Source organism: Panicum virgatum, chromosome 9K (genome assembly GCF_016808335.1).
Source record: "Panicum virgatum strain AP13 chromosome 9K, P.virgatum_v5, whole genome shotgun sequence".
Classification (NCBI taxonomy): domain Eukaryota; kingdom Viridiplantae; phylum Streptophyta; class Magnoliopsida; order Poales; family Poaceae; genus Panicum; species Panicum virgatum.
This window is the reverse complement of record NC_053144.1, coordinates 8558580-8566064: the sequence shown is the minus strand read 5'-3', so window position 1 is coordinate 8566064 and position 7485 is coordinate 8558580.

Sequence of the window (7485 nt, the reverse complement as noted above, 5' to 3'; positions counted from 1 at the left end):
CTCCGTATATTGGTGCGACGAGTCCATGATGATCCAGGTGCCGAGTCCACTACACGCTCACCATCCTGTCACCAAACACTGCTGGTATTCAGGATGGAGTTCTTTTTGTTGCATTAGCTTGCCAAAGTGGTGCACCAAGTTAGTGAGAGATTAAACCAAACCACTACTTCCTCCATCCAAATTATAAGGACCAATTAGATTCGACATTTTTGTATCACACAATTGTAATATAAATAGAGTAATTGTTGATCAAAGTGACTACTGCTGCTGCCTCTGTCACATGCCTGCGCACCTGTCCGACAAGTGTTTTCTCAGTGTGCTGTAAACCATGGTCTTTTGCTATATCATTATCATAAGACTGGGGTGATAGCCCTATTAACTCTAAAAGATTATCCAGGGATAGTATGAATCGTGCACACCTTTTGTATTTAGCTACAGTGTGTAAATTTCAGCAAGAGAAAAACTACTATTGGTTTAAATGTGCCCTGACTACTGATGGTGAACAAACCAATACGGAAATTAGTATGTCATTGCAATGTTAAACTAGACAATAGTAGCAATAATTCACAAGCCAGACCAGCAGGCATAAATTACAGAGTGTAATGGTAGTGAACAATCTCACTAACCTGAGAGCGTCACACCAGAGATGAGGCTCACTACTACAAAACAGGCATTTGTTCCTGGCCATTTGTCCCGGCAGCCTTTGGGCCCGGGACAATAGGTGGCTTTTGTCCCGGGTCCAACGGCTAGCCGGGCCAGCGGGGGGGACGGGGACCTTTTGTCCTGGTTGGAGACACCAACCGGGACAAAATGGGAGCCTTTTGTCCCGGTTGGTGGTTCCAACCGGGACAAAAGGCTACGCGGGCCTTTTGTCCCGGTTGGAACCACCAACCGGGACAAAAGGCTCCCATTTTGTCCCGGTTGGTGTCTCCAACCGGGACAAAAGGCCTTGCGCCCCTTATCCCCTTCCCTCTCCCCCCGCCCGAGCCATTCCGCTCACTTGTTTTCTTGCTGTTCTTGGCTCGGGATAGAGGAGTTCTTGCTCATTTCTTCATCACATTTGTGAAGATCTTTGATTCCCCGTCCATCCATCTGCTCTAAAGGTTTGGGGCTTGTTTTTTCTCTTCTTCCTTGGCTTGTATAGCTCATTTCATACTTTAGAAATAGAGAAAATGTGTAGCTAGCTCATTTCTTGGACATTTAGCTAGCTAGATTGCATATGTAGGTGTAATTTTCTTTTAGATTTAGATGAGTATATGGATAGTAGAAATTTTTAGAATGAGTGTAGATACTTCATGTGATGTACTTGTATATATGACCATATTGTGGATAGTTGATTTTTTTATTCGTGAATGAATTAATGAAATGAGTATATTATAGAATTTTTTGTATTATGAATGGATTATTTTGACACTCTAGTGATGTATTTAATCAGGCTCACATTGAAACCATCTAGAAGCTAAAAAAATCTTTATTTCGAAACAAGTATACGTCGTTAATCTCCATCCAACGGTCATGGCACTACCTTTCAGGGATACACGATGCGCTATAAGGACGTCGCAAATCAGTTGGTCGCATCACCAGCACTTCCGATTGATAAGAAGACAGCATTTGACGCAGTCAGCATGCCCGTTGTTGTACTGAGAGCATATCAACGAGCATGCTGCCTGTGCCAAGTGATGTGCCTATTAATCGTAAATGTTGGTGCTGCAACTAGCCGATTGGTGACATCCTTGTACCGCACCGTGTCCCCCCGAAAGGCAGTGTCATCACCGCAGGGTTGAGGTTACTGACATATACATTTTCAGAAATAAAAGTTTATTTTTCTTCTAGAGGGTTTCTGGATATTGAAAAGAGTGTACTCCTGGAACTGAAGGGTGTCAAAGTAATTAGAAGTTATAGAGATTTCTTTCAATTAATTAGAGATTTCTTGAGGATTAATGATACATTTCGTCTTTTTTATATAATTTCATTGTTATTTGCAAGAGTTATTAATCTGATCATTGTAATTGTAATAGTAAATAATTTTTGCTTTGTAATGGTAAGAATTTATAATTTTGTGGAAAATAAAGGTATTTTTCAGTAAAATATGGCTTCAGCAGCTGGAGGGAGTGGCGCCGGTGGGGGTGATCGTTGTCCTTCTGGAGAGAAGGGCACAACTCGAGTAGGTCGTCGGTCCAAAAAACCTAGTGCTTTTCATAGGGCAGCGCTCCGTTATTTGGAAAAAGAATATAGAGAATGTATGGCAAGGGGCGAGGAACCTCCGTTTGATCTTGAGGATTTATTGCGGCGTTACGGTTCGTCACCACCAAACTCGGAGGTTTCAGCTCCGCCATCTTATTCTGCGCCAGCAAGAAATCCGTTAGAACATTCTGCGTTCCAACGCAAGGACGGTTGAAAACCTATGTGTTGTTGACCGAATTTTTAAATTTCATGTATAGTACTCTTTTGTTAAGTTCTGTAATGGATTAAGTACCCCTTTTAATTAATCAAGATGTATGATGGATATTGCATATCTTTTAATTATTCATGTTATGTTACATTTAGTTTAATTTAGGTTTGATATATTTTATTTATTCGATACGTGTAAAGAATTCAAATCGATTTATTTAAAATGCAGATGGACCGGCAATGGATGTACAATGCTGACCGACGTTCGAAAGAATTCATTGATGGTCTGCATTATTTTTTGTCTGTGGCTGAGGCAAACAAGCAGAATGGTTTTATGTGCTGCCCGTGTGTTCATTGCAATAATAACAAGGATTACTCATCTTCAAGAATCCTACACAGCCACATTTTCGCAAATGGTTTCATGAAAAAGTATGTTTGTTGGACGAAGCACGGAGAACAGGGGGTTACCATGGAAGACAATGAAGAAGAAGATTTTGACGACCACTTTCCCGGGAATGCTGGAATCGGTGCATTCGATGACGATATTCCCATGGAAGAGCCCGAAGTAGATGTAGCAGAAAATGATCCCAGCGACGATCTGGGGCAAGCATTGCACAATGTGCAGGCAGACTGTGAGAGTGAAACGGAGAGGTTGAAGTTCCAGAAGTTGTTAGAGGACCACCATAAGTTGTTGTACCCAGATTGTCAAAATAGATTTAAGAAACTTGGCACCACCTTGGAGTTGCTGCAATGGAAGGCGACAAATGGTGTATCCGACAAGGGATTTGGTGAATTACTCAAACTTGTTAAAAAAATGCTTCCTAAGGACAATGAATTGCCTGCCACAACGTATGAAGCCAAACAACTTGTTTGCCCTTTGGGACTGGAAGTGCAAAAGATACATGCATGCCCCAACGACTGCATCCTCTACCGAGGCGAGTACGAGAATTTGGATGCATGTCCCGTATGCAGTGCATTGCGTTACAAGATTAGAAAAGATGATCCTGGAGACAGCGGTGTTCGTATGGATGCCACGGACAATAATGGAAAAAAAGACACATATTACGGCTACATTGTAGAGATATGGGAGCTGGATTACGGTCCCAATTTCAAGGTGCCTCTATTTCGTTGCCAATGGGTTAAGCTATCTGGAGGAGGGGTAACAAAAGATGAGTATGGGATAACAATAGTTGATCTCAACAATCTTGGGTATAGATACGAGCCATTTGTCCTAGCCCAAGATGTCGCTCAGGTTTTCGACATTAAGGACATGTCCAGCAAGCCAAAGAAGGGGTTCAACAAGTAAAAGGATGAGCCTAAACGACACATAGTTCTATCAGGAAAGAGAAACATCGTTGGAGTGGAGGACAAGACAGACTTTTCAGAAGAATATAATAATTTTGTTGCCATTCCACCTTTCGAAGTAAATGCTGATCCATGCATCCTGCTAGCCAATGATGATGCTCCATATTTGCGCCGTGATCATAATCAAGGGACATTTGTGAAGAGAAAGTCTGTTACCGCTAATCCTTCATGTACTTGAATCATTTTATATTATTGTATAAAAACATAATCGCAATTCAAATACTTTTATTATATATGTACTGTACAATTATACTTTATGTGTATATATGTAATTAAGAACGAATATAACTATGTAAATATATATGTGTGTCTATGTATTAAATTTCTATTTATGAGTATGTATGTATGTATTAAATTTCCAAAAGGCGAATTCTACTATGTAATTAAGAACGAATATACCTATGCAAATATGATGGAGTATGTATGTATTATATATATAAGCACTCCAATAATATATATGTGTATATATATATTTATATAATATTGGTCCTAGACATTTTCATATGTAAAGGAATTCACATGTATAGATATGTGTATACATATATATATATATAAGTGAATTAATTTATATATGAAAACTATCTAGGACAAATATTATATAAGTAACTATATATATATGTATATATTAGTGGAGATCATACACACTGAATTCCAATACATAAGTTTAATTGAAATGCAAAAGTATAATTGAAATAGAAAAAGAATTGAAAAAAGAAAAACATGAAAAAAAAGACCTTTTGTCCCGGTTGGTAACACCAACCGGGACAAAAGGGTGCGCCAGTCACGTGGGCGCTGGCTGCACCTTTTGTCCCGGTTGGTGTTACCAACCGGGACAAAAGGTCCTCTTTTGTCCCGGTTGCCACACCCGGGACAAAAGGGCACCCCCTTTTGTCCCGGACAGGCGTTCCCGGTTGGGAAACCGGGACAACAGCGGTTTCCCAACCGGGACAAATCAACGTTTTTGTAGTAGTGGCTGCGGTACAAGTTTCTCTCAGATAAAGCAGGAGGATCAAGAGTTTTGATGAAACTGGAAGGCAAGATGGCTGGTTCACCGGTATTGAAGCCACGGAGACGTCCAAACCATGGGATGCTCATGTTGCGCATGTCAAGGATGCATATATGATCATCCATGGAATCATCCAGTGTCAGGCACTTGTTGGACAGCAGGAACCACAGGGCACCATTCGGCTTTACAACGGGGCACTTGGGCAAATTCTCCGGCAGTCTCGCCTTCTTGAAGTCCTCCAGCTCCCAGATGCTTCTCACACTGAGCTGAGCGTCTTGGTTCCACCCCCAGCCAAGCCCACAGTCCAGGTTCAGATTCCACACGCTCACCATCCTGTCACCGAAGTTCCCGGTGTGATCGATGGAGACGAACTTGATAGAATCCCCGTCGCTGCCCATGGTACGAAACATGTTCACCAACTCTGTCGTGGCCTTTTGGGGTACCCACAGTCGGGTGGTGGAACGCACCCGCCTATTCTCCGAGGAAAAGTACTCGGGGAAGTGCAAAGCGATTAGGCCGATCTGGCTTGGGGGCAAGAACGCAAGAACACACGGATTTAGAGTGGTTCGAGCCGACGGAGCGTAATACCCTACATCCACTGTGTGATGTATTGCTCTTAACATGAATAAGTCTATCCTCTGCCCCGCCGGGCTCTCCCCCCCCCTCTCTAGCGGGCGTCCCCTTTTATAATGCAAGGAGGACGCGTACACACGCGACGGACCCCGACAGGTGGGCTCAACAAGGATGTATAATATACTACATAGGAAACTTCAATGGAACTACAGCGGTTGAGAATCTCTTCTCGGATACGCTTCATTGCTCTGTAGACTCTCTGACCGAGGGGGTTTCTTAATCGTCCCATCGGCGAGGGGCCCGTTGGGGCAATGTAGTTTGCGGCGTAGTCTGTCGAGGCTACCGTGTAGGCGTCATAATGGGCGGAGCCGAGCCGTCGCGTCCAACTGGCATAGTAGACTGATATACGCGGCGTGGGCGGCGCCAGCGACTGTACTGCGCGCCTTGGTAACACGCGACCAATAGTGCAACCTGGCAAAAGCTGTCTCGGGCTCTGCTGTGGCAGAACGCACTTCCGACTACCGCATTGAATGCAGAAGGTGGGCGTGGCTTCCAGTAAAAGCCACGCGGCCCCGCGCACGCACCCGCACCTACGAACACTTGGCGGCTCCGGACCAGCCCCAGGCAGGGTGTTGGTTCCTCCCTGCTGAGGGGTCCGGATAGTATATGGGGGTCCGGTACTCCCTGTGAGGTCCGGGGCCCCCAGCTGTTTTGGCTGAGGGCTACCTACTCCGGGGCATGTGGCGTCACCGGACCTTCCTCAAGCGGGGAGCGGATTCGGGGCCGTTTGCCGAGTAAGTAGGGCTCCGGACATCAGGAGTCCGGCTGCTCGGTCGTCAGGATGTAGTTAAGAATAACTACGAGACTCTTACCTACACACCCATGGCACCGCCGAGTTGAAGCTCGAACCCGGGGGGCAAGGGGAGGAAGTCAAAACCCACGTGAGAGCAGTCACCGGCGGTGCGCAGGTGCTTGCAGTGCAGGGCGCCTTCCATGAGATTGACCCAGAAGGCATGGCCTTGGAAGGAGAAGGCCACGTTCGAAAAGAAGGGCCCCTTATATTTCGTAAAAACAGAAAAGAAGGACCCCCTGCCCCGTTCACCCTAGAAGACCCGCTTCTTAATCTGCCATGGATCGGTGGCGGTTGGTTCCGGCAGTCCGGCGGTATTCTAGAGGTCGTGGGTTTGATTCCCGAAAGGGGCGAATTTCCGCCTCCGGTTAAAAAAACCCCTCGCCTGCCTCATATCCAAAGCACTGTGGAGTCCGGCTTAACTCACAAGGCGACGGGCCCTCGTGTACGGGTGGGGCAGGGGTTCGAGGGTTTTCTTGGTCTACTGTGAGAAGATCATTGTACCTCTCAAACAATGCCGTGGGGGCGGTCTTACCCCCGCAGGTCAAAGTTTTTTTTTTTAATCTGCCATGGATCGGTGGCGGAAGACGACAGATCGGCCGACGGCCCCGTAGACCACACGCAGAGAACCCCATCGTCGAGCCGCCATTGATTCGGGAACTCTGAGACCTCAACCAGCTCCGCCACGGTGAGCAGATCGAAGCCGTGGCGGCGGCGCACGGGAACGGGTTCCCTCGTAACAGGGGATGCCCGATGCTTGGGTAGATCCGCGGCCATCCAGAGCTACTGGCCGACGGCGTCGTAGACGAGGTGGTAGAGGAGCTGCTCCCTTCTTGCCTCGAAGCGGAAGACCACCGTGAGTGCGATGAGGCTCTCGTCCGCTTGGTGAATGTGGCCCTTGGCGTCGATCCCTCTGCTCCAGCCGATCTGGAGGATGGGTCTGCGCCTCTGGCCCAATTCCTGCTGAATGATCTCAAGCGCTTGATCGCTGAGGCGGATGCACAGGGACGAGATGAGATTCGGGCAGTCAGACAAGCCGCAGGTGCAGCGTGAGGCCGTCCACCAGCTTCTGCCCCTGCGCGCCGCACCGGTAGGCCTTCCGACTAGGGCACCTGAGCACGCCCAACTCCTGCGTGCGCGCGTCGGAGAGCCGCTCCAGATCCACGCTGCGGAGCAGCACGACGTACGGCGGCAGGCGATCTGCGGCGGCCATGGCGGAGAGGCGGCGCAGGTGTAGCAGATCGAGGGGCAAGTTGCAGGTTGATCGATTCAGATCAGATGGTGGCGTGGCGGGGCGTGG